This window comes from Schistocerca gregaria, chromosome 1, assembly GCF_023897955.1.
Source record: "Schistocerca gregaria isolate iqSchGreg1 chromosome 1, iqSchGreg1.2, whole genome shotgun sequence".
Taxonomy (NCBI): domain Eukaryota; kingdom Metazoa; phylum Arthropoda; class Insecta; order Orthoptera; family Acrididae; genus Schistocerca; species Schistocerca gregaria.
The window spans coordinates 727,989,017-728,016,751 of record NC_064920.1 but is presented as its reverse complement, the minus strand read 5'-3'; the positions used below and the strand labels follow the sequence as shown (position 1 = coordinate 728,016,751).

Sequence of the window (27,735 nt, the reverse complement as noted above, 5' to 3'; positions counted from 1 at the left end):
AAGTTAAGAGGCTAGTAGCTGCCAGAAATAACTTACAGGGGCTATACTGGCATTTTTATTCATATATTTTCTGTTTTTGCCTATTGTATAGACACTAAAAGTTCATATGTCACACAAAAAGTTTCACATGCGAGTGTAAAAAGAAAAGGACGAAAGACTGGGTTTACCGTCCCATCTACATCGAGGTCGTTAACGACGGAGCATAAGCTCGGTTTGTGTCATCGATGGGGAAGGAAATCGACCGTACCCTTTTAAAGGAACCATCCCGGCATTTGCCTGGAGCGATCCACAAGGGCTGTTGTTCCACGCCTCCTTTATTTTTATTATTTTTCCGGGAGTACTAACTCACTGCGTCACCCTTATCCAGAACGACTTAGTGCACCACTTCAACAGTTCGTCGATCATGAAAAGAAATACACGCAATTAGTACAGGAAACAATTACACTTTTTATGCAACACATATTATTGTTTTTCAACAAAAATGCAGGTGAGCTCGCTAGTGTGAGCTGTAACAGCTATCTTGCCTGTACATAGTCGCAATTATCTACCACTTTCCAACAGGAAGTTGACTGGAATTAGCCGAGCAGTGTTTCTGTTGTTATTTTCTATTACTCCAGACTGGCGTTGAAGAAAAACGCAGGGCTACAGCAGCCCCGGATCTACGATATTTTCGAATCAGGGGAAAAACTTGATATGGCGCCCTCCCCTCTCCCTCGAGCGTTCGAGATAGGACGTCAAAAAATATTTTTCAAAAATGCTTTCATTTTGTAGCGCACGTCTTTCTGAAGAGTTTGGTATAAAACACATATGTTCGAGGAAGTGTCAGACATGTTATTTAGCCTTAAGTGTGCCAAAGTGCAGTGCCACGTCTTTTCACAAAGCATTTTTCTGTCGCACGTCACCGTGTTTCGCTCTGTGGAATTCAAAAGTGTAAATTTTGTAATGAAAGCCATCAACGCTACGTTCAGGACAGTGGAAATTAAAATGTCCTATGATGTCCTAGTCCTACTCACAATTAATACTGGATGGGATTATTTGTGACCGGGAGAATAAGAACTCTTCAAAAAATCTGCACTCTTTATTGCTATTAGCTAATAACTTTCTCTTTTGTGCGACATAAAATTAAATACAGGCACCACAAAAGTAGTAAAAGCAAGAGACAAGCAAGAGAGAACGCATTTCTTCAGTCCAATATTGCAGCAGTTGGGTCATTTTTATCTACCTCATTTACACAAGACGACAGAAAATAATTCACGAAGTACCAGTATCAAATGCCTATTAGGTCTACTACAAATAAAAAGTTTTGTGTTAGGAAAAAGTTTCATATTTCATTCATACGCTTCACATTCTCAAGCATGAGATTGAAGCATAGTAGCAGTACGAAATTTTTATATAAGTTTGGAATTGTCACACTCTTCCATCTCATTTGTGTGATATCCCCGTTTCTTCCCCTTCCTCGTTCTAACAGACATTCTTGTCATCGCTAATTCTGTAACTATTACTGCCGCTGTCAAAACGGTTTAGTTTCCACGCTTTTATTCTCCGGTTAGGTGTTACTATGTGTTCGTAAATGCGTTTCCCGCGGTATTCCGAGAATGGAACTTGAGCGGCTGTTAACTGGCGAGTGTATAATTGGCTCCTAGTAGTGCAGCGATCTGGCAAAATTTTCTGTCAAAACTTCATTTTATTGGATACACCGAGAAGATAATATATAATCTTTTATACCTTTTATTTCATGTATTTCCACTCTGGTAGTCTGAATCTATGGATTTCGCTAATAATTATAACAATGCTTATCATTCGCAGATCCAATCAATCACATAAGCAAACAGCGATTGTCATTCACCGGTCCGGGTTTATTCAGCGCAGCTGTTATAGCACCGTCCCCATTAGTCTGCGGGGAAGTTTTACATTTCTAGATGCGACGAGGATTCCCTGGCAGAGACATCACTTACATTATGCACTCATTCAAAAATCAACTTATGATTCGTTCAGATATCAACTTAAGAATGTGTTAAAAATGTTCAAAAACCAACAAGAATTCGTTTCAAAATCATATGAACAATCGATAGGCCAACGTGCGCCGGATGCTAGGCCTTCTGTGAAACAAGGTTTTTTTCTTCAAGAATATAAATCTGGCGCCCCCTGTAATTATCGTCTGGGCCAGATACTTCGGTTTGCCCCTCCCCCATGTCCGAGCCTTGACTTCAGACATGGCCCGTCGTAATTTTGGAAAGTCGAGTGCATAACATCTACATCTACATGGTTACTTTGCAGTTCACACTTAAGTGCCTGGCATACTGCTTCTCTACCATTTTCATACTGCTTCTCTACGATTCCACTCGCGAATGGCGCGTGGGAGAAAGGAACACCTAAATCTTTCCGTTCGAGCTCTGATTTCTCTTATTTTAGTTTGATGATCATTTCTCCCACATAGGTGGGAGTCAACAAAATATTTTCGCATTCGGAAGAGAAAGTTGGTGATTGAAATTTCGTAAATAGATCTCGCCGCAAAGAAAACCGCCTTTGTTTCAGTGACTGCCACCCCAACTCGCGTATCATATCAGTGACACTCTCACCCCCATTGCGCGATAACATGAAACGAGCTGCCCTTCTTTGCACTTTTTCGATATCCTCCGTCAATCCCACCCGATGAGGATCCCACACCGCGCAGCAATATTCCAGCAGAGGACGGACAAGTGTAATGTAGGCTGTCTCTTTAGTGGGTTTGTCGCGTCTTATAAGTGTTCTGCCAACAAGGCGCAGTCTTTTTTCGCCTTCCCCACAATATTATGTGTGGACTTTCCAATTTAAGTTGCTCGTAATTCTAATTCCTAGGTATTCAGTCGAACTGACAGCCCTTAGACTTGTGCGTATACCCAAAATTTGTCAGATTTCTTTTACAACCCATGTGGATGACCTTGCACTTTTCTTTGTTTAGTGCCAATTGCCACTTTTCGCACCATACAGAAATTCTCTCTAGATCATTTTGTAATTGGAATTGACCATCTGATGATTTTACTAGGCGGTAAATTACAGCGTCATCTGCGAACAATCTAAGGGGGCTGCTCAAATCATCACCTAGATCATTTACGTAAATCAGGAACAGCAGATGGCCTATGACACTACCTTGCGGAACGCCAGATATCCCTTCTGTTCTGCTAGATGATTTACCGTCTATCACTACGAACTGTGACCTCTATGAGAGGAAATCATGAATCCAGTTACACAACTGAGACGATACTCCATATACACGCAATTTGATTAATAGTCGCTTGTGAGGAACGGTATCAAAAGCCTTCTGGAAATCTAGGAATATGGAATCGATCTGAGATCCCTTGTCGACAGCACTCATTACTTCATGGGAATAAAGAGCTAGCTGTGTTGCACAAGAACTATATTTTCTGAATCCGTATTGGTTATGTATCAATAAGTCATTTTCTTCAAGGTGATTCATAATGTTCGAGTACAATACAAGCTCCAAAATCCTACTGCAAATTGAGGTAAGTGATATGGATCTGTAATTCAATGGGTTACTCCTATTTCCTTTCTTGAAGATTGGTGTGACCTGTGCTACTTTCTAGTCTTTAGGAACAAACCTTTCGTCAAGTGAGCGGTTGTATATGATTGCTAAGAAAGGCGCTATTGTGCCTGCATATTCTGAAAGGAACCTGATTTGTATACCATCTGGACCAGAAGACTGGCCTTTAGTGATTTGAATTGTTTCGCAACACCTAAGAGATCTACTTTTATGTCACTCATGCTAACAGCTGTTCTGGTTTCGAATTCTGGAATATTTACTTCTTCTTCTTTCGTGAAGGAATTACGGAAAATTGTATTTAGTAACTACGCTTTAGTGGCACCATCATCGGTAACATTTCCATCGCTATCGCGCACTGGCGGTTTTGACTGTTTTTTTTTTTTCCACTGGTGCACTTTACATGCGACCAGAATCTCTTTGGGTTTACTACCATATTTTGAGACAATGTTTCATTGTGGAATCTATTAAAAGCATCTCCCATTGACGTCCGCACTAAATTTCGAGCTTCCGTGAAACTTAGCCAGTCTTGGGGACTTTGCATTCTTCAGAATTTGGTATGCTTGTTTCGTTGTTACTAAAACGGTGTGCTGACGTGTTTTGTGTATCATGGTGGATCAGTCCGGTCTCTTATAAACTTATGCGGTATGAATCTACCTATTGCTGTATATACTGTATCTTTGAATTTGAGGCATATCTGGTCTACACTTACACTTAGCTTGGAAGGAATGGAGACTCACTCTTAGGAAGACATCAAGCGAATTTTTATCTGCTGTTTTAAATAGAGATATTTTGCATTTATTTTTAGTGGTTTTGGTTGATATGGTTTTGAGCCTCGCAGCAACGACCTTGTGTTAACTAATCCCTGTATCCATCATGACGCTCTCTATTAGATCAGGATTATTTGTGGCTTAAGAGGTCAAGTTTGTTTTCGAAACCATTTACAATTCGTGTGGACTCATGAACTAAATGTTGAAAGTAATTATCAGAGAAAACATTTAGTATAATTTCGGAAGATGTTGTCTGTCTACCACCGGCTTTGAACATGTATTTTCGCTAACAAATCGAGATTAGATTGAATTCTCCACCAGTTATAATTATATGAGTTGGCTACTTATCTGTAATGATATTCAAGTTTTGTTTCAGCCGTTCAGCTATTATATGAGTCGGGAGGTCGGTGTAGGAGCCAATTATTATTTTGCTACGGCTGTTGAGTATAGCCTCTACCCATAGTAATTCGCAGGAACTATCAATTTCAACTTATCTACAAGATAAACTACTACCAACAATCGCTCAATCACGTTATGCTGCACAGTTTGAGTATCGGACTTGGTTTCTGAGGGACTTTATTTAGACTGAATGGTGCACGATAAAAGATCTGATAAATTGCTAATCAGTATTTGGATCACCCCAATGACGGACGGGCTTTATGTCAGCACTTAAACATTTCTTTCTCGAACGGCTGCAAACAAAGCTGATAATGGTTCAAATGGCTCTGAGCACTATGTGACTTAACTTCTGAGGTCATCAGTCATCTAGAACTTAGAACTAATTAAACATAACCGCGACCAGAGCGGTCACGCGGTTCCAGACTGAAGCGCCTAGAACCGCACGGCCAAAGCTGATAATTACAACAAATTAGTACAATACGATGTGTCTGGGTGGTTAAGTAAATAAATCTGAAAAGTATCAATTTAAATACAAGTAAATATACTCATAGTTCTTAAGACCTACCGTAACAGGATAGATGCTTACCGGTACATGGCGAAAGCTGAAGTATAGAAGACGATGCGAAACAGCAAGGCATCTCCTTTCTAGCCGCAGAAAAAAGTGAAGTCTGCGCCTTCCTTTTACATAAAATCTTACGAGTTCTTACTGACACATGTGGATTCTCTGGGCCATACATTTAATATTTCAGATATACCGTAAAGGAAAGAAAATTTTGTTGGTAGGGTCTTGCAAGTCTAATAAACATGAAAGTGGCGCACACAAATCTCTCTGCCTCCGTCTAGGCTTCAGAGGGGAATTCTTAATTCGATAATCACAATAACGGAACATAACGGCGTCTGAAATGTTGCTAATGATTACTTCCGTAAGAGCTTCCGTCTCAATATTCGTCCTTTTTTATGTCAGGTGTTGTATTGGTTAAGAGCAAGACAATAATCGCTTTCGGAAGGAGAAGTTTTCAAAACTGCGTCTTTTTGGCCTTTCATATCTTTTCCGTGGTTTCTCTAAATAACCTAAGGCGGATTAAGGGAATGGTTCTTTAGATGACCGATTTCCTCACCCATACTTGTCGAATCCGAGGTGCAGCATTCCTTCATTTCTTTGTATGAATTCTAAAATGTATTTCAATAGAAATCAAATATTATGATCTTCTTAAATACCAGATTTTAGCAGCCTTCGCGTTACGTTTGCCTGTTAATTTAGGTGATGAAAATATCAGGGGATTTTGTATTATTCCCTACGTTCAGTACTAAAGCCACAAGCAGATAAAATTTATTCATTCCAGGAAGTCTTCATTCATTCGGTAAATAAATAAGAAAAGCAAATCCAGCAAGCTCCCAGTTATACGTATGAGGATTATGTGTTTATAGGTCGGCGATTTTTCAAAGATAAAAAAAAGAAGCAGTAATATAACGTTATAATTAAAACGAATATCTTCGTTTATAATACACATTTCTGGCTGTGTAAACATAGATGATCATAACATTCGTGAGTGATTAAAAAGCTATGCCTATGTCCTGGGATTTGAGGAGCTACGTGACGCGGATATAATGAGCAAAGGATGTTCGGATAGGAAAAGAGCGAAGACAAGACGAACGAATGTTATCAAGCTCGCCGAGGTACTGGAAAGCATTCGTCTGTTATCAGAGTATTCATGACAAAATTCTTTCGACTGTTGCACAGGACCTACCGATGTTTTGATTCTCCGAAATATTTGAACTGTAGTCAGGAAAAAGTGAGTGACAAACTGAAACAGAATGAAGAGGACGATGGTTTTTCCGAAAGTGAACTGAAAGCAAATGGTACAACATACAGTATGTCTTAAGTGTTATTTTGTAAGTAATGTAGCATGTTTTCAAATGTGAAATGTAGCATGTTTTGTAAATGCAGTAAACAGCAGTTTTCGGTAAAAACGAGTGTATTTTGGATTATCTGTGTTGTTTGGTTATCCGCGGAGTCTCGGTTCCGCATTAAGCCTGTTAGTCGGGGCTTGTTGTAATACTGAAAAAAAAAAAATGAACAGAATACGATCGGTTATAACTTTCTTAGTCCAATTTCAGCTTGGAGCTATATATGAATTAAGATTCAAATTATTATCAGCATTAAGAAAACCCTAGATTTCTGTCGAATACACACAGTTCTGACACATGAAGAGAACCTTCACTTATCCAGTATTAAAAAGTTTTTTGCGTCAGAACCGCCATTTTGATTAAACGCTCTTAACCATTGACTACACGCACGGTTTCACAGGTTCGAATCCTGCCTCGGGCATGGATGTGTGTGATGTCCTTAGGGTAGTTAGGTTTAAGTAGTTATAAGTTCTAGGGGACTGATGACCATAGATGTTAAGTCCCATAGTGCTCAGAGCCATTTGAACCATTTTGAACGGTTTCACACTGTTGTGGTTACTTCTTGAACCATCCTCAAGTTCACACGCGTCTTTGAGTAAATGGCATCATGTCTACGTCTGACTACGTAGTCTGCGAATCTAGGGTAAACGACCACGTTCGGTTTTTAAGTTTTGCTCCCTGCTTCCAGAAAACAATGTTTAACATTATGTAACTTTGTGGAAGAACATTTTGTGTTGGTTAAAGTTGAACACCACTCTTGTGGTATCTTCAGTGGGCTTTATTTATTTCTTCTTCAGTTATATTTTGTTTTCCTGTGACTACTTATCTTTTCCACTCACAAGTCGATACTAAATGTAGCGTATAGTATAGACCTGTGACTACAGACGATAGGCAATTACCGGAAATGCACAATGTTAAACACTTTGAAGGACGCCATTTTCCGCTTTTGGCTGTAAGCGATTTCATGCCTTAATATGACAACGAATCTTGTAGGAATGTGAAAGTTGACAGCTTGCAGATTTGTTATATGAACTGCTGTTCTCCTATTATGCTTATTTTAATACTTGTATTATATCTTTGCAGATGCTCAACAATGGCACATAAGCCGAAATCGCAATAGCGCTATAGAAACTGTTACAGCCAAACGCAGAAAACGACGTCATTTGAAGAATTTATAGAGAAGTTAACAGCGTGAACAATTGCATTAAGTTCACTGGAACGAGATGTATGGAACCAGGTATTTACTGTCATTGTATTTCACTCAAATGACTCTATTAATATGATTTTGGGTAATTTAGTTGATTTGAACTACGTTCCTACGGGACAGTAGCCCACATCCTACGTCATATTCGTTTTCTTGGTCGTGCTTTCGGATGTTTGCGCGGAAAAAATATAAATGCTTTTAACGTTTGCCTCAGTCCTGGTGATGTGCTAGAGGGCCCAACCGTTTAAAGTGGCTGCTCGCGATAAGCAGATCTAGTAATGCTACTCATTTTCACATTCTGGGTATAAACCAACACAAAATTTAGTTGTTGCGATAGGCGAGCACTGCCAGTTAATAATGGTAAAAAGAGTAGCAGAGTATTTTTTCTGTCATAATCGCTAACGAAGTGTATGCAGAAGGCAATAATATACTCCTTCACAAGTCTAAAGACATTTACTATTACAGGCGTACAGAATTTTTGAGACATAACCTTACCGATTCCAGCTTCTTTATTGGATTTTGCTGGACATTCCACTAACACTGTTACACGAATATATCAAAGTCGCATAGCTTTCTCTGTTTCTTCTGTAAACCTAACCTTGGTAAAGATCCCAGATTGGCGAACAATGAAATATCTTTCGAGCGAATGTTTTGGAAGATACTTTCCTTGTGAATAAATTACAACTCCTTCCAATTCTTCCAGTGAATCAAAATCAGAGGTAGTCAACCTTTTTTACTTACCGTCCACTTCTTTTATCTCTCTTAGTAGAAGAGTTTTCTAACCGCCAACCGGTTCCTCAGTAATGGTTATTTATAAACTATGGAAATAGCATTACTTTGGGAAATTTGTGAATCAGCGTCGCAGACAGTGAAAACATTTAGAGGAAGGTCGGGTAGTATCGGACGGTTAAGCTTTTCTTCCCCCCCATGAACCGTGGACCTTGCCGTTGGTGGGGAGGCTTGCGTGCCTCAGCGATACAGATAGCCGTACCGTAGGTGCAACCACAACGGAGGGGTATCTGTTGAGAGGCCAGACAAACGTGTGGTTCCTGAAGAGGGGCAGCAGCCTTTCCATTAGTTGCAAGAGCAACAATCTGGATGATTGACTGATCTGGCCTTGTAACAATAATCAAAACGGCCTTGCTGTGCTGGTACTGCGAACGGCTGAAAGCAAGGGGAAACTACGGCAGTAATTTTTCCCGAGGGCATGCAGCTTTACTGTATGATTAAGTGATGATGGCGTCCTCTTGGGTAAAATATTCCGGAGGTAAAATAGTCCCCCATTCGGATCTCCGGGCGGGGACTACTCAAGAGGATGTCGTTATCAGGAGAAAGAAAACTGGCGTTCTACGGATCGGAACATGGAATGTCAGATCACTTAATCGGGCAGGTAGGTTAGAAAACTTAAAAAGGGAAATGGATAGGTAAAAGTTAGATATAGTGGGAATTAGTGAAGTTCGGTGGCAGGAAGAACAAGACTTCTGGTCAGGTGACTAGAGGGTTATAAACACAAAATCAAATAGGGGTAATGCAGGAGTAGGTTTAATAATGAATAGGACAATAGGAATGCGGGTAAGCTACTACAAACAGCATAGTGAACGCATTGTTGTGGCCAATATAGATACGAAGGCCACACCTACTACAGTAGTACAAGTTTATATTCCAACTAGCTCTGCAGATGACAAAGAAATTGAAGAAATGTATGATGAAATAAAAGAAATTATTCAGATAGTGAAGGGAGACGAAAATTTAATAGTCATGGGTGACTGGAATTCGGTACTAGGAAAAGGGAGAAAAGGAAACGTAGTAGGTGAATATGGACTGGGGCTAAGAAATGAAAGAGGAAGCCGCCTGGTAGAATTTGGAACAGAGCACAACTTAATTATAGCTAACACTTGGTTTAAGAATCATGAAAGAAGGAGATACTAAAAGGTATCAGATAGATTATATAATGGTAAGACAGAGATTTAGGAACCAGGTTTTAAACTGTAAGGCATTTGCAGAGGCAGATGTGAACTCTGACCACAGTCTATTGGTTATGAACTGTAGATTAAAATTGAAGAAACTGCAAAAAGGTGGGAATTTAAGGAGATGGGACCTGGATAAACTGAAAGAACCAGAGGTTGTACAGAGTTTCAGGGAGAGCATAAGGGAACAATTGACAGAAACAGGGGAAAGAAATACAGTAGTAGAAGAATGGGTAGCTTTGAGGGATGAAGTAGTGAAGGTAGCAGAGGATCAACTAGGTAAAAAGAAGAGGGCTAGTAGAAATCCTTGGGTAACAGAACAAATATTGAATTTAATTGATGAAAGGAGAAAATATAAAAATGCAGGAAATGGAGCAGGCAAAAAGGAATACAGACGTCTCAAAAATGAGATCGACAGGAAGTGCAAAATGGCTAAGCAGGCATGGCTCGAGGACAAATGTAAGGATGTAGAGGCTTATCTCACTAGGATAGATACTGCCTACAGGAAAATTGAAGAGACCTTTGGAGAAAAGAGAACCACACGTATGAATATCAAGAGCTCAGATGGAAACCCAATTCTAAGCAAAGAAGGGAAAGCAGAAAGGTGGAAGGAGTATATAGAGGGTCTATACAAGGGCGATGTACTTGAGGACAACATTATGGAAATGGAAGAGGATGCAGATGAAGATGAAATGGGAGATACGACACTGCGTGAAGAGTTTGACAGAGCACTGAAAGACCTGAGTCGAAACAAGGCCCCCGGAGTAGACAACATGCCATTGGAACTACTGACGGTCTTGGGAGAGCCAGTCATGACAAAACTCTACCATCTGGTGAGCACGATGTATGAAACAGGCGAAATACCCTCAGACTTCAAGAAGAATATAATAATTCCAACTCCAAAGAAAGCAAGTGTTGACAGATGTGAAAATTATCGAACTATCAGTTCAATAAGCCACAGCTGCAAAATACTAACTCGAATTCTTTACAGACGAATGGAAAAACTAGTAGAAGCCGATCTCGGGGAAGATCAGTTGGGATTCCGTAGAAATACTGGAACACGTGTGCAATACTGACCTTACGACGTATCTTAGAAGAAAGATTAAGTAAAGGCAAACGTACGTTTCTAGCATATGTAGACTTAGAGAAAGCTTTTGACAATGTTGACTGGAATACTCTCTTCCAAATTCTGAAGGTGTCAGAGGTAAAATACAGGGAGCGAAAGGCTATTTACAATTTGCACAGAAACCAGATGGCAGTTACAAGAGTCAAGGGACATGAAAGGGAAGCAGTGGTTGGGAAGGGAGTAAGACAGGGTTGTAGCCCCTCCCCGATGTTATTCAGCCTGTATGTTGAGCAAGCTGTAAAGAAAACAAAAGAAAAATTCGGAGTAGTTATTAAAATCCATGGAGAAGAAATAAAAACTTTGAGGTTCGCCGATGACATTGTAATTCTGTCAGAGACAGCAAAGGTTTGGAAGAGCAGTTGAATGGAATGGATAGCATCTTGAAAGGAGAATATAAGATGAACATCAACAAAAGCAAAACGAGAATAATAGAATGTAGTCGAATTAAGTCGGGTGATGCTGAGGGAATTAGATTAGGAAGTGAGACACTTAAAGTAGTAAAGGAGTTTTGCTATTTGGGGAGCAAAATAACTGATGATGGTTGAAGTAGAGAGGATATAAAATGTAGACTGGCAATGGCAAGGAAAGCGTTTCTGAAGAAGAAAAATTTGTTAACATCGAATATAGATTTAAGTGTCAGGAAGTCATTTCTGAAAGTATTTGTATGGAGTGTAGCCATGTATGAAAGTGAAACATGGACGATAAATAGTTTGGACAAGAAGAGAATAGAAGCTTTCGAAATGTGGTGCTACAGAAGAATGCTGAATATTAGATGGGTATATCACATAACTAATGAGGAAGTACTGAATAGGATTGGGGAGAAGAGAAGTTTGTGGCACAACTTGACCAGAAGAAGGGATCGGTTTCTAGGACATGTTCTGAGGCATCAAGGGGTCACTAATTTAGTATTGGAGGTCAGCGTGGAGGGTAAAAATCGTAGAGGGAGACGAAGAGATGAATACTCTAAGCAGATTCAGAAGGATGTAGGTTGCAGTAGGTACTGGGAGATAAAGGAGCTTGCACAGGATAGAGTAGCATGGAGAGCTGCATCAAACCAGTCTCAGGACTGAAGACCACAACAACAACAACAACAACAACAACTACAAGCTTTTCTTCAAGTTTCGAATACATTAATGGCTTGATATGAAAACAATAACCACCATAATGTACTGTCATAAGTCAGAAAACAACCATTACTGTTAGGGAGGAGAATTCAGAAAATAGGCAAATATTTCTCACAAAAACTTATTTATTGGTATTAATATATGGCAAAAGGTAATTGTTTATTGAACTGAGTGATTTTAAAACTTTTGGGTTCACAAAGAGTCACTAAATGACAAAAACATAATAAATCTGCCGTGGTACACAGTTAACAATTAATTTTACTTCATCTTGAACACGACTTTTTTATTCAAGAAACAGCCATCGCATTCATAGTACAGAGTGCTACTTTCAGGGTCTGCGGAATTTTTTTGGACCCATCCGTTACACAGTCGACACTGGATCCAGTCCTCTTCAAAAGTTTCGTCACAAATAATGCAGTGACTCATGCCATCGCTTCTAGTATTTTCATAGTCAAATTTTAGTTTTTTCTTGGCATTTTCGCAGGATTTTTCCATTTCTGTTGTAGGACTATCCTTTCTTTTAGACTATCCAATTTTTCTATTGGTCAAAATTTGGTTCTAGCTAGACCTACAGGTTTTTTTGAGGTTTATTCTTTTCTCTTTTCATCTTCCAATTTACGTTGTTCTTCCCTGAGTTTCCACTTAGCTTCAGAGCTTCAGCAGCTTTTTTCTCTCTTCCTGCTCTTCTTCCTTTACTTCCAGTTGTTTTTTTGCATGGATTTGAGGTCAAAATTTCACTCGTCTCTCCACGATTCTGCCCTGACACAAATCTACTAGAAGAATTGTTTTTTGCATGGATTTGAGGTCAAAATTTCACTCGTCTCTCCACGATTCTGCCCTGACACAAATCTACTAGAAGAATGACAGGAGACAGGGGAAATTGCCTCTAAAATTTGTTGAGGCTGAGATGCCTTAGGGGAGTCAGTTGCTGGGTCATGATTAGAGGACTCTGTTAATGCAGACTCAGGTAATGGTGGGCAGACGAGGGGGTTAGTGAAGATAGGTCTGCGGCAAGTGAGGGGCCTGCTAAAGATATGACAGCAGATGAGGAGCCTGGTAAAAACGTGGCAAAAGATGGGCTTGCTCTGTAACATATCTTTGTTGACTTCTGACAAGCCTTCAAATTAGTGTCACAGCAACGCGTCTTAATGAAAGTACTGTCAACATAGAATGTATACCTGGAGAGAGAGTCATTGACAGATGTAAAAATAACTTCAGGCGTGTACCAGGAAGTGTGTTTGGAGCCTTGCTGTTCCTTTTTTTTTTTTAATACACTACACCTCTTCCGGATTTTTCCGTGACTCTAGAGCAGAGGTAGTCATCCTTGTTTACTTTCCGTCCACTGGCACACAATATTAACAATAATTTCGAAATTCTAGTTGATGCCTATAATTAAGTACTGTCTGAAAAAAGTTGCACAAATATTCAGATTTTGATTCGATTTCGAAGTAGTGCATAACTGAGAAGTTGATTGAAATCTGCAGAAGAGTAAAACCTGCGAAACCTACAAAGATTTCTTAGACGACCCGACTGTGTTAAGCAGCGCATCGACAATAGTATTCGAATATTAAGGGGTTGTTTTATCCTTCACTTGCATTACTATACATATTTCTACAATTTGAAAAAGTTGCAATTCATCACACCAAATACAAATTCTGTAAGTCTTCCCTATCCTCTTGTCATAGAACGACGATTCTTTCGCGCACTGTGCACCGTCATCAGCAAACTATCTCAGACTGTTGCACACCCTATCCGTCAGATCATTTACGTATATAGGTAACAAAAGCGGTTTTATCACACTTCCTGGGGCATTCCTGACGACACTTTGGTTTCTGATTAATACTCGCCGAGCAGGACAACGTACTGAGTTGTATTAGTTAAAAAGTAATTCCTGACTAATGCCACATATCATTAAAGTTTAATTAACGAGCTATTTATAGATTGTTTATCACGCAGGAAGACTGCGACTGGGAATTCGATTGCCCGACAGTGACCAGATGCCTTCTAACCAGCGTAAGAACAATATCTCGAAAAAGGCAACAATGAAGTCGAAACGGTGCAACGAACGGTTTGATTTCCGCCTTCCTTATTCAGCGCAACAGCAGCGTGCGCTGTAATGAATCCAAACGAAGAAAAACCCGAGCTCGATACATAACTGTGTTTCCGCTTTTGCCTTTTCTCATAAGTTCCAAAAGGAATTGTATTGTCGCTGTAAATTTAAATTTGTCTAAATTGAATTTGGCTTTATTACAGTCACTCTATCATAAAAGGTTTAATATATGTTTCTGAAGAGATCCTCATGACGTAGTTAAGGCGGTTATCACTGTAACAGTCGGTTTTCGGTTATATCTGTTTTTCACGACGGTTTAACCGCACTGAAAAAATGTACATAGTAGCCAGTTTCTGAAATAACCGGTATCGGTTTTTTTTCCTAATATTTGTTGTAATAAACGTAGAAACTGAACAAAGACTGAAAAATGTTGACTCTCTCGGTTTCAGGGCACACGGAATAAAAATATCAAATTTAATAGGCAAATAAAAGAAAACTTAGTTTGTCCTTCGTCCGTTGCTTTTCTCGACAACTGATACATGGTTGAATATTATAAAAAATCACCAGTATTCTTCAGTTTATTCTAATTCTTTGAACTCAGCCCAAAAATCATGATGTAATCGGGAATATCACTATTTCGACATTACGAATTGTCAGTGCTAAATAGTGAAAAGTGAGGTTGAAAAACTTTTGTTTTTCTTGTTAATTTGTCCATTTTCAAGGGCTACGAGCAGATAAAGTCATATCATGTAGACACAGGCAGCAGACGGGCTACTTTCTATTTTTATTTTATTCTAAGAATGAACTGTTGTTATGTTTTTAATTTATTGCTATTGCCATAATTTCCTTCTTCTTTTACTACCTTTAATCTTTTAAAGCAAACGAAGCATTCATTGCTACGTCACTTCGTAAAAGTACCTCCAGACAAGGGTCGATGCCATTCTACAATACGACAGATGTCCAGCGATGACACTACCAGGCGGGGTCGGTGGTGCACACTGCACGCATTCGCGTACCTTAGCCACGACAGGCGGAAACTGGCACATTATTGTCTCGGCAATGCTGCACCAATTCTTAAGCAACGCCTTTATTGCTCGTTTCTGTCGGCATTGTTATCAAGATAGGACTGATCGCCTTTCCCATTTTCTGTGATAAGACACTATTTGGAACCAATATAAATTTTACATATAAAAATTACTTCTTTTTTAAATAGGATTTATTTAGAAACGAAAAATTTTAGCATTGCTGTCTGTCTAATTGATATTTCCTTTCCTTACTATAACCGAAACCAAACAAGTACCGAAAAATTCGAGTTATTCAGAACTAAAATACCGGTGTCGGTTTTAACTGGTCGGTTTTTCCCGTCCTCACCTGGTGGTGAAGCCCAGATTCTCGTCGCGCCCCTGTAGCCTATATGTCATCTCTACTTGTACCATTCAGTTAGTTTCAAACTCCTCTCTTATGAAGTGCAGAAACAGTACGTACTGCACAGATTCGGGACTGCTTTCAGTTATGCCCAAATTCGTTACTCACTGCAATTAACTGTGCGTGGGGGGTTAAATCCGAAAGTGTCTGTGATTCATCGCCGTGGTCGTCTGCATTGAAAGCTGACTCCTTGAGAAGGTATGTCGGAGCTACCCATCTTTGTAATAGAGCGCCCCGTGTGCGATGGGAGGGGGGGGGGGGGACGACCTCAGCTTCTGCAACAACAGGCAAGTCGCCAAGCGTGACACACGCCACTCAGCTCGGCTCCACCCACGTGGCTGCCCCCCACTGCGAGCATCGCCCTGTGTCGCAGCTGCAGAAACACGCGTCAGCCGCGCTTCTCCTCTTAATCATTTGCAGACGAAAGCCGCAGTGCATCATAACGTAAGCCACGTGGTTCTCAAAGTTGACAAACACTAACTTCATTAACTAGAATGTCGCCCTTGGCTGTAAAAGATCACAATCCGCACCTGCATGTGCTCGAATTCAACCTCCCCGCGAGTCCTATTTTCACGATATCGACGTTTCTTATTGCTATTCTAAATCTCCCAAAGTGAATTTGAGCAAGAGGAGAACGGAATCGACATAACTGTAATTCGTCATAATGAGGGAAAATGCCGAAAACCAGTCCTTCGACTCGGTCTTAAAGGTAAACTGGAAATGTTGAACCTACCTTTACCGACTGCCTTTTTTGACACATGACCGCTCATCGGTATCCTATACGCATAACCCCCCCCCCCCCCCCCCCCCGCCCCCCATGAACCATGGACCTTGTCGTTGGTCGGGAGGCTTGCGTGCCTCAGCGATACAGATAGCCGTACCGTAGGTACAACCACAACGGAGGGGTATCTGTTGAGAGGCCAGACAAACGTGTGGTTCCTGAAGAGGGGCAGCAGCCTTTTCAGTAGTTGCAAGAGCAACAGTCTGGATGATTCACTGATCCGGCCTTGTAACAATAACCAAAACGGCCTTGCTGTGCTGGTACTGCGAACGGCTGATAGCAAGGGGAAACTACGGCAGTAATTCTTCCCGAGGGCATGCAGTTTTACTGTATGATTAAATGATGATGGCGTCCTCATGGGTAAAATATTCCGGAGGTAAAATAGTCCCCCATTCGGATCTCCAGGCGGGGACTACTCAAGAGGATGTCGTTATCAGGAGAAAGAAAACTGGCGTTCTACGGGTCGGAGCGTGGAATGTCAGATCCCTTAATCGGGCAGGTAGGTTAGAAAATTTAAAAAGGGAAATGAATAGGTTAAAGTTAGATATAGTGGGAATTAGTGAAGTTCGGTGGGAGGAGGAACAAGACTTCTGGTCAGGTTACTACAGGGTTATAAACACAAAATCAAATAGGGGTAATGCAGGAGTAGGTTTAATAATGAATAGGAAAATAGGAATGCGGGTAAGCTACTACAAACAGCATAGTGAACACATTATTGTGGCCAAGATAGATACGAAGCCTACACCTACTACAGCAGTACAAGTTTATATGCCATCTAGCTCTGCAGATGACAAAGAAATTGAAGAAATGTATGATCAAATAAAAGAAATTATTCAGATAGTGAAGGGAGACGAAAATTTAATAGTCATGGGTGACTGGAATTCGGTAGTAGGGAAAGGGAGAAAAGGAAACGTAGTAGGTGAATATGGACTGGGGCTAAGAAATGAAAGAGGAAGCCGCCTGGTAGAATTTTGCACAGAGCACCACTTAATCACAGCTAACACTTGGTTTAAGAGTCATGAAATGAGGTTGTATACATGGAAGAACCCTGGAGATACTAAAAGGTATCAGATAGATTATATAATGGTAAGACAGAGATTTAGGAACCAGGTTTTAAATTGTATGACATTTCCAGGGGCAGATGTGGACTCTGACCACAAACTATTGGTTATGAACTGTAGATTAAAACTGAAGAAACTGCAAAAGGTGGGAATTTAAGGGGCTGGGACCCGGATAAACTGAAAGAACCAGAGGTTGTACAGAGTTTCAGGGAGAGCATAAGGGAACAATTGACAGAAACAGGGGAAAGAAATACAGTAGTAGAAGAATGGGTATCTTTGAGGGATGAAGTAGTGAAGGCAGCAGAGGATCAACTAGGTAAAAAGACGAGGGCTAGTAGAAATCCTTGGGTAACAGAACAAATATTGAATTTAATTGATGAAAGGAGAAAATATAAAAATGCAGGAAATGGAACAGGCAAAAAGGAATACAGACGTCTCAAAAATGAGATCGACAGGAAGTGCAAAATGGCTAAACAGGGATGGCTAGAGGACAAATATAAGGATGTAGAGGCTTATCTCACTAGGGGTAAGATAGATACTGCCTACAGGAAAATTAAAGAGACCTTTGGAGAAAAGAGAACCACACGTATGAATATCAAGAGCTCAGATGAAAACCCAGTTCTAAGCAAAGAAGGGAAAGCAGAAAGGTGGAAGGAGTATATAGAGGGTCTATACAAGGGCGATGTACGTCAGGACAATATTATGGAAATGGAAGAGGATGTAGATGAAGATGAAATGGGAGATACGATACTACGTCAAGAGTTTGACAGAGCACTGAAAGACCTGAGTCGAAACAAGGCCCCGGAGTAGACAACAAACCATTGGAACTACTGACGGCCTTGGGAGAGCCAGTCCTGACAAAACTGTACCATCTGGTGAGCACGATGTATGAAAACAGGCGAAATACCCTCAGACTTCAAGAATAATATAATAATTCCAATCCCAAAGGAAGCAGGTGTTGGCAGATGTGAAAATTACCGAAGTATCAGTTTAATAAGCCACAGCTGCAAAATACTAACTCGAATTCTTTACAGACGAATGGAAAAACTAGTAGAAGCCGACCTCGGGGAAGATCAGTTTGGATTCCGTAGAAATACTGGAACACGTGAGGCAATACTGATCTTACGACTTATCTTAGAAGAAAGATTAAGGAAAGGCAAACCTACGTTTCTAGCATTTGTAGACTTAGAGAAAGCTTTTGACAATGTTGACTGGAATACTCTCTTTCAAATTCTAAAGGTGGCAGGGGTAAAATACAGGGAGCGAAAGGCTATTTACAATTTGTACAGAAACCAGATGGCAGTTACAAGAGTCAAGGGACATGAAAGGGAAGCAGTGGTTGGGAAGGGAGTAAGACAGGGTTGCAGCCTCTCCCCGATGTTATTCAATCTGTATATTGAGCAAGCAGTAAAGGAAACAAAAGGAAAATTCGGAGTAGATATTAAATTCCATAGAGAAGAAATAAAAACTTTGAGGTTCGCCGATGACATTGTAATTCTGTCAGAGACAGCAAAGGACTTGGAAGAGCAGTTGAATGGAATGGACAGTGTCTTGAAAGGAGGATATAAGATGAACATCAACAAAAGCAAAACGAGAATAATAGAATGTAGTCGAATTAAGTCGGGTGATGCTGAGGGAATTAGATTAGGAAGTGAGACCCTTCAAGTAGTAAAGGAGGTTTGCTATTTGGGGAGCAAAATAACTGATGATGGTCGAAGTAGAGAGGATATAAAATGTAGACTGGCAATGACAAGGAAAGCGTTTCTGAAGAAGAAAAATTTGTTAACATCGAGTATAGATTTAAGTGTCAGGAAGTCATTTCTGAAAGTATTTGTATGGAGTGTAGCCATGTATGGAAGTGAAACATGGACGATAAACAGTTTGGACAAGAAGAGAATAGAAGCTTTCGAAATGTGGTGCTACAGAAGAATGCTGAATATTAGATGGGTAGAGCACATAACTAATGAGGAAGTATTGAATAGGATTGGGGAGAAGAGAGGTTTGTGGCACAACTTGACCAGAAGAAGGGCTCGGTTTGTAGGACATGTTCTGAGGCATCAAGGGATCTCCAATTTAGTATTGGAGGTCAGCGTGGAGGGTAAAAATCGTAGAGGGAGACGAAGAGATGAATACACTAAGCAGATTCAGAAGGATGTAAGTTGCTGTAGGTAATGGGAGATGAAGAAGCTTGCACAGGATAGAGTAGCATGGAGAGCTGCATCAAACCAGTCTCAGGACTGAAGACAACAACAACACACAGGCATAAAATACGCACCATAACAAGATTTAGTAATTATTATAAAACTGTCGCCTTCGAATCTAAACTAGACCTCGGGCTACAATGCAGGTCAGCCTGTCACAATTGCCTACATTTCAAAATCAGGGTAGAAGCAAAATAAATAACGCCAATGTTCTGTCCTGTTCGTGTACGTGTGGCATCACGCACCATATCGTTACGCCACGGGTCAAAGCTGACCTCAGTATTAGTAGATACAATTACATAACAGCGGTTGTCTAGTAGGGAGTCCATCTACATTTGCATTATATTAGTAACTAGAGATTCAGATTGGAGAGAAATGTGTTCCTCTCTAAAGACTGGCGTCAGTGTTAAGTGAAACGAAAAAGTTCACAAACCTTTATTGCTCAATATGTTGTGGCTAGATTGATGTACCTGGAGAGGAATAAGTTTCCATCACACATTGTAAGGTTCAATAAACAAATAACAATGAGTTTCCTTTTTTAAGGAAACCTATTGCATATACGGGTCACTGGTTTATTCGCGACGCTGTCGCAGGTTGTCAAGTAATAATGGGTGCCAGCAAGATTTCTACATCACAATAAAACAACCAATCGCTGCGCGCATGTGGTCCCGTGTAATATTGAGGTATATTCCATTATTATAGAGGTGACGTGTGTAAGAATGCTGGTATGACACTATTTGTCTCACTTACAGATTTCTACCGTAAAATATGTAAGCAGCTGTTACTCAGAAATGGTGCTTGTTCACAAATGAAAGTCTGTGATCAAGTCTCAAATTGTTCATATGGCTCTGAGCACTATGGGACTTAACATCTGAGGTCAACAGCCCCCTAGACTTATAAGTACTTAAACCTACCAAACCTAAGGAAATCACACACGTCCATGCCAGAGGCAGGATTCGAACCTGCGACCGTAGCAGCAGCGCGGTTCCGGACTGAAGCGCCTAGAACTGCTCGGTCACAGCGGCCGGCGATGAAGTCTCGTGGGGTTAGTTTGCATGTTGTAACGATAGGTTGCAGTGGGTTTCTTAACTAACAGATGTTTAACTGGGTAAATAAATGAAATTGAAAGCATGTGATGGAACGAACATTACTTTCAGTAGTTCTGTATGAGTTGGTTCTTATACAACATTAGCAGAGGCGCAGAGCGAGTGAGATAGCGCAGCGGTTAAGACACTGAACGGGCTTTTGGAAGGAGTAAGATTCAAATAACCGCATGCCACTCAGATTTAGGTCATCCGCGGTTTCCCAAAACCAGTTACGGAAAACATCGAGCTGAATCTATCAAAAAGGACTGAACCTATTTTCTCTTCCATCCTTGGCTAATCTGACCATATCCTCCGTTTATTACGACGTTGTCGTCCATGCTTCGCATTCTCCTCGTAAATACGGAGCTAATTGTACGAAAAAGATACCAAGCTAGTTTCAGTCAAGTTAATTTCGCCACGATATCCCAGTAGCGTTATCGATAATGTCTTCGAGTGGGTGAGATCTTGTGAAATGTCAGCCAAGACTCGTCTGTCGAGATCAAGTTGAAACAGAGGGTATCTTCTCTTCCACTAATATTTGGCAGTCACGAATGAAAGAATGTTCGTAGAACTCTAAGAATACAAACCACTTCCTACGGCGAGGCCATTTTATACCTCCAATTGGATCCTCTTCGGCGCCAGCCATGAAAGTCCACACATTCCCCTTTCGAACCACCTGCACTAAACCACTTAGAATTGAATGACTTTTCCTTTGTAAGAATAAAAGTACCGTTGTTGTTTTGGTCGTCGGTCTGAAGACGGGTTTCGTGCAACTCTCCGTGCTACTCTACCCTATGCAAGCCTTTTCATCTCCGAATAAATACTGCAACCTACATCCTTCTGAATCTGCTTATTGTCTTCATCTCTTGGTCTCCTTCTACGATTTTAACCCTCCCCTTCCCCTCCAGTAGTAAATTGGTGATCCTGTGACGCCTCAGAATGTTTCCTGTCAACCGATCCCTTCTTTTAGACAAGTTGTGCCACAAATTTCTTGTCTCAACAGTTCTGTTCATTATCTGTCCATTAGTTACGTGACGTGATCTACCCGACTAGTCTTCTGCATTCTTCTGTAGCACCACATTTCAAAAGCTTCTATTCTCTTCGTGTATGAACTGTTTATCGTCCACGTTTCACTTCCATACATGGCTACACTCCAGAAACCTTCAGAAAAGACTTCCTAATACTCAATTCTATATTAGATGTTAACAAATTTCTTTTCTTCAGAAACGCTTTTCTTGCCATAGCCAGTCTACATATTATATCCTGTCCACTTCGGCCGTCATCAGTTATGTTGCTCCCCAAATAGCGAAACTCATGTACTACTTTAAGTGTCTCGTTTCCTAATCTAATTTTCTTAACATTACCTGATTCAATTCTGCTATATTCTATTATCCTCGTTTTGCTTTAGCTGTTGTTCATATTATATCCTCCTTTCAAGACACTGCCCATTCCGTTCAATTGCTCTTCCAAGTCCTCTGCTATTTCCGACAGAATTACAATGTCATCGGCAAACCTCGAAGTTTTTGAAACTTCCTGGCAGATTAAAACTGTTTGCCGGACCGAGACTCGAACTCGGGACCTTTGCCTTTCGCGGGCAAGTGCTCTAGCAACTTTTTTTTTTCTTTTTTTTTTTTTGGGCCTCCCTTCTCCCCACACAGCCCATCCATTCGCTCTCCTTTTATGCCTTCTTCGGCGAGCTTCTATGCTATATCGACTGATTTTTTTTCAAATTTACTGTGACAGTTAGGGAAATGAAATGATGTTTGGCTTCTTCGCCATGTGAGGCTTCTCCTCCGTAGAACTGAAAATTGAAAAATTAAGGCTTCTTGGGAATTAATAAATTGTCACTCTTGCTTCATACTGAAAAAATTAAACAAAAATAGAAAGATTGTAACTGAGGAACACGTGCAAGAAGCTTCCACTGCATTGTGTGCAACGAAACCACCTTCCGATATTACCGAGATCCTGGAAAATCATCATAGATGAAAGTAGTTGCTGGAGATATGGGGTTCATCCAGCAGTAAGTGTGAAGCCGCAGTGCCGTTTCGGGGTTCTGTCCGAGGCCTTCACGGCTACCGTAGCGGCCCTGGGGCACACGAAGTCCCCACCGTACTTCACCCTCAACAGCGATCCCCTACTTTGGCCTGTGACTACATTTTTCGTAGACGAGGGCTATTAAGATGTTTATCCAATCCCTTGTCTCTGAAACAGAATGTGTAACATGTTACCAAAAGTTTTTTTGTGGTCCCTGTGCGTACATATCTGATAATATTTTGCTCGTTCGTATAATTCGTATTCTAAAACACGGTCATTGCCGTGTTCAGATATAACGTAATGTACATAATTGCCAAACAACCACAACACAGCATTGGTTTTCTGGACAGGGAAGAAAACACCATCGGGGAAGAGTAATTTTTCAACATTGATCTCAGTACTAACAGTTCTGGTTATAAAGGCTACCCGCCGTTGGAGTCCCCTCCATATTTCGGCGTATCCGCCACAGAGAAAGCGGTGGATCAATGTGTCAACTGCGTCACATCGGGTGCACACAATCGTGTCACTAAGACCAATGGAGTGCAACTTTTCGTTAGTGGAAACTACGTTATTAACAACTCGGTACCAGGTTGCCTGAATGTCGGAAGACAGTTCACGATTACTAATATTTTTCCAAATTCTTTTCCAGTCTTTGTCGGGATATCTGCACTCCATTTTGTTGACATGTTCTTTCGTTGTTAAGAGTTCCATTAATTTCCTGCAATTCCTTGATTGTGGATTCGTGACAATACTGTCCATGTAGCTAATCTCTAAAAAGAACTGGCGAATATATTTCAATTTATAATTAATTCCGCATATATTTATGGGTGGACGTAAATTTTCTGGCTGTAGGAGTCGATACAGCCTGGCTGTAATACTATGTGGATGTTTTTCTATAATTTGTAGGGTCCTCTTTATATATAACGCCGTAGTCTTCCGCCATATATCTGTTAAACCTAGGCCACCTTCAGCGGAAGGTAACGTAACTGTATCGACTGCTACTCTAAAAATATTCCCTGTCCATATAAATCGGCAAATGATACTCATTATACGTTTGGCAATGGGTTTCGAAACTGGCAATATTTGACCTATATATATAGCTTTTGATAAAATGGAACAATTAATTATTCTGATTCGTTGTTTAATGTTCAGATGTCTGGTCTGATTGAGTATTGTGGCTCCTCTGATTGTATCCAGTACTTTCTTCCAATTGTAGGTCATGGTCTGAAGCGGACATCGGTAAAAGGTGACACCCAGAGCGGTGTGACGATCGACGGAGCGTGCCCATTCCAAACGGACATCTTGAAGACCTTTAAGATTTAAAAACGAACTCTTCACCTCGTTAACCCTAGCGCCTGTAGCTTCACAAAAGATCTGAATATTCGTAGTTAATTTCTCTAAATCTTCGTTACTACGAATAACCACTCCAACGTCATCAGCATATGCATTGGTGACGTTGTTAACGCCAGATATCGTGATGCCCTCAAGATCGACATCGAGTCTCCTTAGTAAAGGCTCCAGTGCAACAACATACAGGAGCATTGACAAAGGACTTCCCTGCGGGACGCCGTTGCGAATTTCAATGGGTGGAGTGAAATGCCCATTTACAGACACTTGTGTTTGGATGCCTTCAACAATGTTAATTAAAACTTGCACAAAATGTTGACTAAAACCCACATAGGTCAACGTTCTGAACAAAAATAAGTGGTTGACCCTGTCAAAAGCCTTTGAGAAGTCGATAAAGGCAAGGCCTCCTGGTGAGGATGACGTTGCAAAAATTGCAGAGACATCCCTATATTCACAAACAGTTTTAAAAATATTCCGCCCCGAGAGACAGGTTTGGTGGTCACCTATGATCTTCTCCATTAGAGGTCTCAGTCTTTCCTTCAGTACACGTGCAATTATTTTATAATCCGAGTTCATCAAACATATTGGTCTCAATTGATTGAGATCTTTAACTGTCGCGTTCCTTCCCTTTGGTATTAGCACAGTTACGCTTTCTTTGAACTCGCGTGGAACAGTAACACCTTGCAACACTTCATTTATCACTTCTGTGAATTGATTACCGATGAGAGGCCAAAATTTACAATAAAACTCTACAGGCAAGCCATCAGGCCCTGGGGACTTACGGGTAGGCGAATATTTAAGTATATCAAACACCTCCTCACATGTGATCGCAGTGGTAAGGGACACATTGTCCTCGTCATTGATAACGTTGTCGATACCTGTAGTTCGTAGCAAATCGTTCGCACAGTCTAGATTATACCGGGTATCAGTATATAACGTACGATAAAATCCATAAACTGCATTTAAAATGTCAGAGTGTTCCGTCAGCACCCGGTTATCGCCCACTCTAAGACAAGCAATAAACGCTCGTCTTCTATTTCTTTCATGTTCGAGTAAGTGGTACAGCGATGCGTTTTCGTCCTCCACCGTTGTCGGGACACGAGATTTAATTTTTAAACCCTCCAGCTGTTGTCGCTTGAGACTTATGAGGTGAGCCTTGATCTTCTTTATTTCAATGAAAACCTCATTAGTCATCTGCTGAGCTGATAGTTCCCTTAAGCATGTATAGTAAAATTCAACGGTATTGCGAGACCACATCGCTCGCTCCCTCCCGTAAGCTATTAGGGATGATCTCAATTTCTTTTTAGCACATGATGTCCACCACGCAAGGCGAGAGCTGTATTTATGGCGCATACGTAGAGCAGCCTGCCATACCTCCGCTACTGTTCTTGATAGGGCACCCTCGAACAACATATGGGTATTCAGCTTCCATAAGGAGCGACCCCAATACGTTCCTTGCTTCTGAAACCGAATGCTGCATTTCACTGCGAGATGGTCCGAAAAGGTAGTGGGAATTACTTCGATACTACTGATTTTATTTTCCAGGTTTGCTGTGACGTATATTCTGTCTATTCTGCTTTGCGAGCGACTACTGATGTACGTAAATTTGACTAACGTGGGGTATTTGCTTTCCCACACGTCTGTCCACTTCATGTTTGTCACCAAAGCCGCCAGTTCCCTGGAGAAGTTAAAATTTGGTCGCTGATCCTTTTTGTGAAGTACACAATTAAAGTCACCACCGATTAAAGCTTCCGCCGGATTCCCCTTAAGTAAATAGACCATATCGTTCTTAAAAAAATTAGCCCTATCATCTCTAGCGTTGTTACCAGAGGGGACATATACATTTAAAACAGTAGTAGTAAAAATTTTACAACTGATGCCCCTCCCATTTTCTAACAGACAGATATCCTTCACATCAATACCATCTTTGACAAGGTTCGCAGTCCCACATGTGGCTTCCGGTGCAATATTTAAAATCTCTTGAAAACCTGGGACATAAAAGTTGTGGACATTAAATTCCTGTAGGAGGGATATATCAGTATCCGACTGGTAAAGGAAATCTTTTAAAGAAGCGACTTTCGTTTCACTGCGAATCCGATTTATATTGATCGTGGTCACATTATATGTCAGTTCCGTTGGCATAGGTGCAGGTAAAAGAAATTGGCTAATGAAGTATACCCCATGCAGAGTCACGTCTGTACCATTCCATTCTGTCTGTCAGAAAGAAAAATAGACATTAAAAAAAAAAATTAAATGCCACTAGCATGTGTCAGGTCCATCTCCATTCCGTGGTCGGTGCGATCTTCTTGGGCATCGGCCCAATCAAGTCCTTTTCCTGAGACAGTTCGGTCTAAATCCATAGTAGTGCCGGTCTGCAAACCTGCGACGCCAAGCGGTGCGCGAGGTTGTTGTTGAAGATCATCTGCATCGGCACGACTCATCTCCGCTTCAGTACACTCGTTAACTCGTGCTACTGGGCATTGTTCTCGTAGTCGTTCATTATCCCTTAAATGTTTTAACTTTTCCCGCAATGCAGGAGCTAAACTCTCTGCTGCTTTGTGTGCCAATCTCCTCTTCTTGCCTTTCTTCGAAGATCTCTTCGGCGATCTAGCAGGAGATGAAGTTTGCGACCTGTCAGGAGAAGTACCGGATGATACGTCTGACGTCGCCTGTTCCTTTTTTCGGACAAAAGTCCGCGTATCGCATTCCACAACGGCAGAAGGAGGCGCATCTTTTTCCATGGCTCCCACTGGTAGCAACCCAGTCTCCAATTCTACACTATCGCTCGTTGTGGTTTCCTTGACGCAAGTGTCTTCTGTGGGCGCCAACGTGAAACCAATGTCCAGATTGCTATCTTCGTTCATAGTTCCCGCAGAGTGGATGCCTGGAGCGTCCACTCCTCGGAAGCTAGTGGCAATATCCTCACGTTGGTGGGAATCCTGACGACGCAAGGAAACCTCCGTTGCGGGTATTTGGGGATCTTCGGCCGAGTCCGCGGAAGAACGAGCAACCACAGTGGGAGAGTTGGAAAAAGTTGGCGTCGGCATAGATTCGAGGGGCGCGGAGCTGATCGGCAGACCATCCGCAAATCTAGAGCTTGAAGCCGGAGTATCATCGACAACCGCCCGCGAGGCAGCAGGCTCCCCGCGCACAGGCGGCACCGACTCGCCTCGGCTGCGGAAGTCAGCAGCGGCAGCGTATGACAACTTCATACCAACAACAGGGCCGGAGCTCGGCATCTCGTCACGCGGTAACTGCGGGACACGCCTCCGTGAACATTCTGCACGAATGTGTTCCGTGGAATTGCATAAAGCGCAAGTCCGCGGTTGCCCATCATAGATAATCAAAGCACGATACCCACAAATATTAAGATAAGAGGGGACATGCTTCTGTAATTCAATCTTAATTTGCCTTACGCCGTTCAAGACAGGAAACATATGAGCTTCAGACCACCTTTCTGCCACATTGGAAATAATTCTGCCATAAGGCCGAAGGGCAACATTAAGTTCTTCGGGCGGAATTTCAAAAGGGAGCTCAAACACTCTGATCGTACGAATCCCGTACCCAGCATGACTAACAGCAACGTCACTCACATTCCCATCAGAATGATTAAACTTCACGCTACCTCCGCAACGATCCACAATGGAACTACATAATTCTGGACTTTTCATCTTCAGATACACAGCATTTGTCACAAACGAGAGATAAACTCCGA

General features: G+C 41.2%; 1 long non-coding RNA gene across 1 annotated transcript in view; it reads left to right on the top strand.

Moving 5' to 3' along the window:
- The window catches only part of LOC126266855 (uncharacterized), a 97,192-nt gene that overhangs the window by 14,697 nt on the left and 54,760 nt on the right, over positions 1-27,735 (top strand). Inside the window, exon 2 of the long non-coding RNA XR_007548938.1 lies at positions 7,699-7,852. This is a non-coding gene — a long non-coding RNA (uncharacterized LOC126266855). The remainder of the gene's footprint in view (positions 1-7,698; positions 7,853-27,735) is intronic.